We start from the raw sequence: 11209 nt of genomic DNA, 5'->3' as shown, positions 1-11209 counted from the left end.
TTTTGTATGGTAGAAGTGATATTTTAGTATGTTTGCCTGGATAAGTGTTAGACTTCAACTCTCATTTTGCTAGAAACGTGGGTGTTCAATAGATAGTATCTATTGCCTTTCCCAGTTTTGTAACAAAATCTAAACGGCAAACAATTAAAATAAGATAATCTGTTGAAGGAAAAGGACAAGAGAGGCTAACACAAGCCAGTTCTTCAGAAATATGTCCTGGTCACTTGTATCACCCAGGTTTAAGCTTGGCAAACTGACTGCTACAGGGGCTTTGCTGGGGTTCTGGCTGTTGTAGCCAGACTGCTGTACGCATCCTGCAGATCTCCTCGTGTTTGCGTGTGTGAAGATTTCCATCGCTTGGGACAAGTGAGGTGGGCTGACTGTGGGGCGTTGGTTCCTGTCACGGCTGGGTGCTGATGTCTGAGATCCAGACGAAGTGCAGGCAGGTGCGAGCGAAGTCTCTGATGATGCAACTAGTTCATTATTCTATATCAGCTTTGCTCAGTGAGAGAAAGCAGAGCTGATGGAACTACAGCCCTAAGTTTGATTATATGAAGATTCTGGAACTCATGGGCCTGGCTTTGACTTGGAAGAAACGGTGTTTGAGGAATTGGTTGGTGAGAATAAGCCCAGTTCCTACTACTATTCTGGTTTTACATGAGAGTAACTCTACTGTAGAGTTGCAACAAACTAAACCTGATGCAAGGCTGTGGGTGAATCAAGCTTCATGAAATAAGGGTTTTAACACTGAATATTAACTGACCACTGTTGCACCACACCTGTGACCAGGGTCCAACACTATGCAAACAACAACAATTCTGAAATGAATTGATTCTTGCATTTGGTTCTGTGACAAACAGCTAAAGTTCAGTACCCAAGCAGAAAATACACAAATGTCTTCTAATGCTAGACCTAATTTAATTTTTTTTTTTTTTTAATAATTTTCCTTCACCTTGGATAAGCTGAAGCTTTACAGGCTTAAATGCTGACTTTCATGAGGAAGCTGTGGATTCCTGTTTCTGTGCCAGCTGAGCCAAAAGATTGGTCCCTCTTGAAGCTGCAGCATGCTGGTCTGTGTAGCTTCCCCTGGAGACAGCCAGCTTAGCCCTGCAGTGGGCTGGATTCTTGCCCTGCAGCTGAAGGGAACAATGGGATCCTTGTAGTTGTGCCAGCTTGATGTGTTGGAAGAACAGGTAAGCTTTGGACATTCGTACATAATCTTGCATTTTTGTATAAAGTAAAAATCTGAATACTCAGATCCACTGTATTCCACCTTAATGATGATGAAGAAACCTCAACAGTGAAGCTTCTGTTTGCATCTGGAGTAAGAGATGTGCAATATGGCACTTTTCAGCATCAACTCATGTTGGTGGTTTGGTTTTCTTTTTTAATTTCGTTTTCTCTTCTGCTTCATTGCTGTGTGTGTTTTTTGTGAAGTATAGAACTGGAAGGAGTCCTCTGAGGATGCCCGCTGTTGGACTGCCTGACCCCAGTGATACAGTTGCTATTGCAAAGGGAATTCTGTCTACCTGCTGGTTTTAAACGCATTTACAGTATCACAGTATCACAGTATGTTTGGGGTTGGAAGGGACCTCAAAAGATCATCTAGTCCAATCCCCCTGCTGGAGCAGGAACGCCTAGGTGAGGTCGCACAGGAACGTGTCCAGGTGGGTTTTGAATGTCTCCAGAGAAGGAGACTCCACAACCTCCCTGGGCAGCCTGTTCCAGTGCTCTGTCACCCTTACTGAGAAGAAGTTTTTTCTCAAATTTAAGTGGAACCTCCTGTGTTCCAGTTTAAACCCATTACCCCTTGTCCTGTCATTGTTTGCCACCGAGAAGAGCCTGGCTCCATCCTTGTGGCACTCACCCTTTATATATTTATAAACATTAATAAGGTCACCCCTCAGTCTCCTCCAAGCTAAAGAGCCCCAGCTCCCTCAGCCTTTCCTCATAAGGGAGATGCTCCACTCCCTTAATCATCTTCGTTGCCCTACGCTGGACCCTCTCCAGCAGTTCCCTGTCCTTCTGGAACTGAGGGGCCCAGAACTGGACACAATATTCCAGATGTGGTCTCACCAGGGCGGAGTAGAGGGGAAGGAGGACCTCTCTCGACCTACTAACCACCCCCCTTCTAATACACCCCAGGATGCCATTGGCCTTCCTGGCCACAAGGGCACAGTGCTGGCTCATGGTCATCCTGCTGTCCACCAGGACCCACAGGTCCCTTTCCCCTACACTGCTCTCTAATATGTAATTTCCCAACCTATACTGGAACCTGGGGTTGTTCCTGCCCAGATGCAGGACTCTACACTTTCCCTTGTTAAATTTCATTAGGTTATTCCCCGCCCAACTCTCCAGCCTGTCCAGGTCTCTCTGGATGTCAGCACAGCCTTCTGGTGTGTCAGCCGCTCCTCCCAGCTTAGTGTCATCAGCAAACTTGCTGATAGTACACTCTATTCCCTCGTCTAAATCGTTAATGAATATATTGAATAATATTGGCCCCAGTACTGACCCCTGAGGCACTCCACTAGATACTGGCCTCCAACTAGACTCCGCACCATTGACTACCACTCTCCGGCTTCTCTCCTTAAGCCAGTTTGCAACCCACCTCCACTACTCTATTGTCCAGACCACACCTCCTCAACTTAGCTGTGAGGATGCTGTGGGAGACTGTGTCAAAGGCTTTACTGAAGTCAAGGTAGACCACATCCACCGCTCTGCCATCCTCCATCCACCTTGTTATATTCTCATAAAAGGCTATGAGGTTGGTCAAGCATGACTTACCCTTGGCAAAGCCATGCTGACTGCCCCTAATAACCCTCTTATCCTTGATATGCCTTGAGATGGCACCAAGGATTAGCTGTTCCATTACTTTCCCAGGGACAGAGGTGAGGCTGACCGGTCTATAATTACCCGGGTCCTCCTTCTTGCCCTTTTTGAAGACTGGAGTAACGTTTGCTTTCCTCCAATTCTCAGGCACCTCCCCCGTTTCCCAAGACTTGGCAAAGATGATGGAGAGCGGTCCAGCAATGACTTCAGCCAGCTCCCTCAGCACCCGCGGATGCATCCCATCTGGACCCATGGATTTATGGATGTCCAGACTATTTAATTGCTCCCTAACCCAGTCCTCATTGACTAAAGCAAACTCCTCCATTGACCTGGCTTCATCCGGGGTCTCAGGGGTACAGGGCTCCCCAGGGCAGCCTCCGGCAGAGTAGACAGAGACAAAGAAGGCATTCAGTAATTCTGCCTTCTCTGTATCTTCTGCCACCAGGGCACCCACCCCATTCATCAGTGGGCCTACATTGCCTCTGGTATTAGTTTTATCTGCTATACATTTGAAAAAGTTCTTTTTGCTGTCCTTGACCCCTCTCGCCAGCTGTAATTCTAAGGAGGCCTTGGCTATCCTAGCTGCCTTCCTACATCCTCTAACAGCAGCCTTATATTCTTCCCAAGTGGCCAGCCCCTGCTTCCATGACCTGTAAACTCTCCTCTTCTGCTTGAGCATACCCAACAGATCCCTATTCAACCACGCAGGCCTCCTGGCTCCCTTCCTTGACTTCCTTCGCGTGGGGATGCTCTGATCCTGAGCGTGGAAGAAGCAATCTCTGAATGCAATCCAGCTATCTTGGGCCCCTTTTCCTTCAAGCAGTCTTGCCCATGGGATTTCCCCCAGCAATTGCTTGAAAAGGCCAAAGTTAGCCATGCTAAAGTCCAGGGTTGCAATTCTACTTGCTATTCTGTTCCTGCCACACAAGATGCTGAACTCCACCATCTCGTGATCACTGCAACCCAGGCAGCCCTCAACCTTTACTGCTTCAACCAGACCCTCCTTGTTAGTGAGGATGAGATCCAGCAGTGCACCTCTCCTAGTCGGCTCCTCCACCATCTGCATGAGGAAGTTATCATCAATGCACTGGAGGAACCTCCTGGACTGTGTCTGGCTGGCTGAATGGTCCTTCCAGCAAACATCAGGGAAGTTAAAATCCCCCACAACAACCAGGGCCTGTGACTGTGAGGCCACTCTCAGCTGCCCACAGAAGGCCTCATCAACTTCCTCAGCCTGATCTGGTGGCCTGTAACAGATGCCCACAACAGTGTCACCCCTGCCAGCCTGACCCTTGATCCTGACCCATACACTCTCAACTCGCTCATCATCCACTCCTGGGCAGAATTTAGTACATTGTAGTTGCTCTCTCACATAGAGAGCAACTCCACCACCACGCCTGGCTGGCCTGTCTTTCCTGAAAAGGGCATAGCCATCCATGACCACATTCCAGTCATGTGAACTGTCCCACCATGTTTCTGTAATTGCCACCAGATCATAATCTCCCGACCGAACATAGGATTCTAACTCCTCCTCCTGGAGTTGTTATTTGGGTTTATTTATAGAGAGTCCTCTGGATTCTTTACCTGACTTAAGACTGTCTGTGTCGTCACACCCTCTGACTTCAGAGAAGACAGATGTTAATGGCCTTAGCACATACAAGATGGGAATGGGCTGTGTACTGGCTGGCAGGATGTATGTCTGCGGCCGTCCTGTGTCACTCTGAGGGGAAAGGGTGTTTTGTCTCTTGGGTTGGTAGAATTCTTCTTACGCAGCACTTACTTCCTTGCTGACTGTTGGCCAGTTGCTTGATCTTAATTACTCCTTGTTAAAGTGGTGTTTGGTGGTTGCGCAACCAACAGAACTTTGGTAGTGCGTATTGTGCGCTCTGGTTTAAAATGGTCTGTCCCATAGGTTAAGAAGTCTTTCCTCAGTTTTGTGAGGGTATCAAGACCTTACTACAGTAGGCATTAAATATATATATATATATAAAGAAAAAAACATCAATAGAACAAATCCATAAAGCAGACAAAGCAAGCTGCTCATTGAAAGACCATGCTTACAAGCTGTGATATGAAGCACCTCAGAAGTCTTTGCAGGAGCTACATGAACAAAATGAGCTATGCACATACATTAGATGGAAAGACAAATTTTGGAAAAGCGATCAAATTTGTAAATCAGAGCAGCTGAGGATGCTTCTGCATGTATGGGTAGGGATGAATTAGCCTGACGTGCCCATCTTAAAACTGAGTGTCGTGCGGGTGGACAGCATCCTTGTTTGCCCACTTCTCACCCTGGCAAGTGTGTGTTTGTGGCAAATGGGTGCCCAGGAGGACTCGCCCCACCGCTGGGGCTCAGGCTGTGCCACACAGCAAAGGGGAAGCGCAAGAGCTGGGCTGAGCAGCGCCCAAATAGCCAGATAAATCAGCCGCTGGCAATTTACAAATGAATGCCACGTCCTCCTCAGCCATACGGAAACGAGCGGCTCAGCGGTGTCTGGAGGGCCTGTGTCACCAGAATTAGGCCAGTTTGTGCGTCGTCCTGCCCTGGCAAACGGCCAGGCTTTGTGTGCTCCAGACACCAGATGGGAAGCAATTATGAGTGTGACAAGCAGGTCATCTGGCAGACACTCTGTGGGCCTGCTGCCGCATAATTTTTGGCGGGAAGAGGAGAGCTTTTTCTTTTCTTTCCCCCTCTCTTTTTTTTTCTCCTTTCTCTCCGTTGTTTTTAATGCAACCTCTCCTTTAGCAAACTTGCAGTGACTGGGTATGGAGCACCCTGCATTCGCTGAATTCACGCTCCTTTTGTGCCCTTGCTGGTGCTTACCAGAATGCACGTGTTTTTCCTTGGCCAGCAGTGATCTATGGTTACACTTGTGTTTGTATGTTGTGTAGTTTGCAAATACTGGCCTGCAGTGCTGGCATGGATGTTTTAGCAACTTGGCAAACCAGGCTGGAGCGGGAGACCTCCAGCCCAGGATGGGAGACGAGGGAGCCTGGAAACTACTTCAGCATGGACCTGGTTGTCCAACAGGGAGCCCAAGGGAGAAAGAAACCCAGTGCTTTCCAAAACATCCCACCTCCCTGTAGGGCCAGGTGGAGGGGGTGGACCTTTCAGCAGCTGGGGCCAAGATGGGACCTTGTCAGTTTGTCCTTTGACCATAGTCACTGGCCTGTGAAAGGGAAGTTTTGCGAGCCTGGACAAATCAGCTTAGCTGGCTCCAGCTGAGTGTGACAATACAGCCCCTCGACTGAGAGCCTGCCGCTAATTGCATTGGGCAAATGTGTAAAATGTATTACATCTTCCATTGCTTTTGTCCAGCCAGCTGGGGAAAAATGGCAGACGTGGCCTAGGTCGCCCGAGGTCGCGCTTTGGGGGCGCAGCTGGAGATGGCGAAGGTCAGAGTCGGCGCGGGGGCTCCGTCGGGCTGACCCCGGGGAGCAGAGTGGGGCGGCTGCCGTGCAGGGCTGCCTGGCAGCAGCTGCTCCTGTCCCTGCAGAGCTCCTGACACGCTGCGTGACAGCGAGTGGCATCCGACCCCCCCCTCCCCAGCAGCATCTCAGTAGCAAACATGGGTATAAATACATGACGAGGGGAACTTCTCTGCACCTGAGGTATTCCTGTCTCATGCTTATAGTGAATGACCCTCAGCAATGTGGCTGTAAATAGCTTCAGAGTTTGAATCCACCTCTGGAATTCACGATCAAAAGAGTTTTTAGGTCCAGAGCCTCAGTTCAGCTCATGACAGACAATGTCAGTAGTTCCGCATCTAATGTTTTCAGCTGGTAAATGTTTGGCCAGAACTCATCAGGGCCTGTGTTTATAACCCAGCCTGGCTCTGCATGGGATAGCATTGCATTCCTTGCCCTTGGGGAAGGCAGGAGTAAGCATGTGTGCTTCTCTCATTTCCAGCTTTAAATGAGCAGGTAGCAGCAAGTTAAGCAGAGAAATGTTACCTTATGGGAATTAGTGGTTGCAAGAGCAATTTCAGTGAGAAGCACCTGCAGCCTCTGATCCTGCTCAGCTTCCCACTTCCCACGGTTCAGTGAGAAGCTCTGTGACAAGGGCGGCTTGAGCACCCCCCTTCCAGCCCACGTCCCTGCCCCATGGCAGCTCAGCTCTGCGGGTGGAAAAGCCAGCAGCAGGTCCAGCTCTTGGCAGCAGTCCTGGTCTACCTTGTCCTTCTACCTCCAAACTCTTGCTAGAGACTGTTTTTATATGTTCCAAGGGCATGTTCTGCGAAGGTGCTTGGAGCTAGCCCTGCTTAAATATTCAAAAATGCAGATAATTAAAAGTGTTGGAAAAATTCACTATGATTGTGCAAGGTCTGACTATGATACGATGGAGGGAAAAGATAGCATGAATTTAGTTAAAATCTCTAGAGCTAAGCGAGCAGGACCAGTGGCACCCTAAAGCACTTGCATCTCTGTGTGCCTCCCAAGCGCTGGTATCAGCAGGACTCTCAGTCTGCCTGTTTAGGAGAGATGTCGTGAGCTTCAAGGCTGAATCTACATGCACAGACCCCTAAAGTTCAGGTGGTGGCTGCGCCAAAGTACTTGCTACTGTACCCTGGTATAACTTTTTTCCTACTCCCCCTTTTTCTTCTTTTCTTTCCCTGACACTTTGTTGTTGTTGTTGTGTGTTTTTGTTGTTGTTGTTGTTGATTCTAAGAGGGCAGTTTGGAGATATGGAGTATTTTGGCTTGGAGACTATGGACAGAATATTTTGCAGGCAGTGCTTGTTGCAGATTTTTCATTTGCAAAGTGTTTTATAGATGGGAGGACAGACATGATCACATTGCAATAAGGATTATGTACCTCATTTTTTTTTCTATGAAAAACCTCAGAACAAAAAGCCTCTCTGACTGAACATGACTAAAACTATCAGCTACCAATTTACTTAAGCAACATGACAGCTGCAAAGCAGGTGGAATGTAGATCTTGAAAAAAATGACCTTCAGCCGCCTCAGAAGCTTTACAGCATTGACTTTCATTCGACAGGTTGGTTGCCAGACGTGTTTCCAGCTCAGGATGCCTTGCTGTGAAAATTCCCTGTCTGCGCCTTCCCCCTCCTACTCAGTAGTAGTCAGGTGTTGATGCTAAAAACTCTGCTTGGGTTTGATGCAAGTTAGAAAGGAGGATTTCGGTCCAAAAAGGCTGGTGAAGGGTTGGAATAAACTGGGGAGCCGAGGGGTGCAGGCACTGCCCTGGCTCTGCGCTGCCCAGCCTGTCCAAGTGTGCTCAGGGGCACCTCAGACACATCTAGTTTTCCCCTTTTAGAGCAGATTAAATCCACAACTGCATGCCTGACGACGCTGAAAAATGTTAAAGCATTCAGAGGGAAGGGGAATATTTTCCTCTTCATGCCTTGCCATGTGAAATGGTGTTTCCCATGGGGAGTGTGCATATCTGGAGCGTGCACTGAGAACCAGCCGAGGTTTGTGTCACCTGAATTAAATATAGCCAGAGCCTCAGAGCTGGCTGTTTGCAGACACGGGGTTTTTTTTGGCTTGCTTTCCCTCACCTGCAGCATGCAGTACATGAGCGACCCTGCTGCCCTGAGGTGGTGTGCTGGCCATGGGTCACCGTGCAGTCAGTGCGTGATGCTGGTGTGAGGGACACCCTCTTCCTCAGCCTTGTGCGATGTAAGGTGACATGTGTCCAGCTATCCTGTCAGGATATTTATGAAACAACAACAGCGTCACCTCACAGAACACTATTTCCAACATGGGAGGGAAATCCTTTAGCTTCCCAATGTGTGGCATCTCCCGGGTCCCCATGTCAGTACTGGTTATCAAGATGCAGTAAGACTTAATAATAGCTGTGTGCATTTGTCCTGATAAAATGGACTTTATGCTGTTTTCTCATGGTAAGTAAAAGGAAATAAAGTAATTACTTTTGCAGCAGGTGACAGTGGCTTGGTGGCAGGGACTGAAGCCAGGCACCCCCTAGCTCGGTGGCCCAGGGAGACCCCACCAGCCTTTTGGCCTGCGCTGTATGGGATTGGGTGTTGGGCATGTCAATGGGTGGTTTTGTACAACACACACCTCCTGCGTAGCAAGCGTGTGGCAAGAAGGTTTCCTCGATCATGTGAAGTGTTTCTCTTAAGTGCTACCTGTGCCCATCTATGAGGCACTTGTTCTGTTTGGTGTTGCAGAAATCTGTTGCAGGGTTCACACAAATGCTACTTTCTCTCTGAAATATTCTGCTTAAACTAACAGCCCCCCAGCTGGGAGCACAACTGGATGTGAAGAAGATGACTTGGGAGTTTTCTTTCTGTTCTGGGTCACATGGGAGAATTACCAAAGGGCTTTTGCTATTGACCCGATGGGACAAAAGTGACTACTGTAACTGGCTGACCTGACTCTTGCATAAAACTGGCTCCATAACTTCATATATCTCCAACTTCACCCCAAACATCTGTTCAAGATTTTCTTCTGGTGCATCAAACAGGAGATTGGAGGTCAGAGGGTTTGGCTTTTTTGTGTTTGTTAGATCCTGGAGGAGCTGCCTTGAGGTTCTTAAAAAAATATTGGTTCTCATGGAAAGCACCAGAAGCACCGCTGACCCCCTTTGTAAGACTTCTCCTTTGGCATGAGGGTGCCCCCCTCCCCTGGAGCCTGTGGAGGGGGCTTCCAGGACAACAGGGACAGCCCCAGAGGTCTGCTCTGCCCAGAGCCTCTGTCAGCGCTTCGATGACTGCATCCTGTGCTGGCTTTGCACTTCAGGGGAACTACAGAAAACTGAGCACTCAATGGGCCATTGGGAGCTGTGTGTAAACTTTTATACCTGTTCTATCAATTTTGAACCCAACTTTTCTCTGTCTTCCTGTAATAATAATTGTTGAAGGCTTCAGCTCAGTGGCTGAGATGCAGTTCATGCCTATGACTTTACAAAGGCAGTGAGGTTTATCACAGTGGAGCAATTTTTCTACCCTATTTTTAGGCACTTGGAGTAGCTGGAGTATATTTTTCTTTTGTTGAAACCTGCTTTTGCTGAGCCTTTAGCTGTCTTGTAGAACAGCCATTTGCAAGCCTGCTAGTACCAACACTCTTCTAATAAAAATGCAGCCATCTACAAGGCAGGAGGTGGTGGTGCCCGCCAGGTTAGCCAGTGACGCGGGAAGAGACTTGAGGATGGAGCCTGTGTCTTGGTAAAGCAGCATTTACCTCTGCATACCTGTGTGGTTGCCTGCCTCTCTTCTCTATTTGAGGATTCCCAGGGAGGGCAAAGATTTCTGGCCAGAGCATCCAGCACCCTCCTGCATCCTTACAGGGTTGCTGGGGGGTAACACACCCCAAAATGCTGGATGTGGACCTAGACAGCCCAGTGCTGTGACCTAAAGGCTCCTGAAGGCTCCCATGTGTGTCAGTAGCTATAGGTGAAAAACTCTTCTCCCTGCTGAAATGTGGTGTCATAGTGTAGAGCTAAGCAAACCTGTGTGAAGCTGACCTGGTCTCAGAGCCGTGTGCTGTGTCAGTGTGATGCTGGCATGTGGTGGTTGAACTGGTAATTCATACAGTATTTTGGATGCCTACTGGGGGCTGTTGTGTAGTGGCAAGGCTGGCATAAGCCAGCTGGTTGCACCAAAAAACAAGAGTTGTGTGAATAAGCTCTTTCTCTTGCTTTTGCAGAAAGGTCATTATCAGCCTGAACGTGCAGTCTTCCTCCTCCCCATGCTGTCTACATGGAGCTGCTGGCTTCTGCTTTAGTGGCTGGACCAGCTGAGGAAGGGTTTTATTGACCCTCTGTGGGGGCTGAGGCTGCAGACCCCTGTGCTTTTTGGATTCAGAGGGTTTCTGATTTCCATCTTTGCTGATTATAGAATCATAGAATAGTTTGGCTTGGAAGGGACCTTCAAAACTCATCTAGTCCAACCCCCCTGCACTGAGCAGGGACATCTTCAACTAGATCAGGTCGCTCAGAGCCCCATCCAGCCTGGCCTTGAATGTCTCCAGGGATGGGGCATCTACCACCTCTCTGGGCAACCTGGGCCAGTGTTTCATTACCCCTTGTCCTGTTGTAGCAGGCCCTGCTAAAAAGTCTGTCCTCATCTTTCTTATTGCCCCCCTTCAGGTACTGAAAGGCTGCAATAAAGTCTCCTCGGAGTCTTCTCCAGGCTGATCAACCCCAGCTCTCTCAGTCTGTCCTCATGGCAGAGCTGTTCCAGCTCTCTGATCATTTTTGTGTTCCTCCTCTGGACCCTCTCCAACAGGTCCATGTCTTTCCTGTGCTGGGGTCTCCAGAGCTGGTTGAGCTTTCATTACACGTATGTCCAGCCCAGCAGTGATCACATGCAGGAAGAAGTTATTTTTAACCCTGGGAGATGATGCTGAGGTGCTGGTCTGCAGGGAGGCCCTTGATGTGTCCAACTGCTATGCAA

This window comes from Columba livia, chromosome 2 (assembly GCF_036013475.1).
Source record: "Columba livia isolate bColLiv1 breed racing homer chromosome 2, bColLiv1.pat.W.v2, whole genome shotgun sequence".
NCBI lineage: Eukaryota > Metazoa > Chordata > Aves > Columbiformes > Columbidae > Columba > Columba livia.
Note: the sequence above shows the minus strand (reverse complement) of the source record.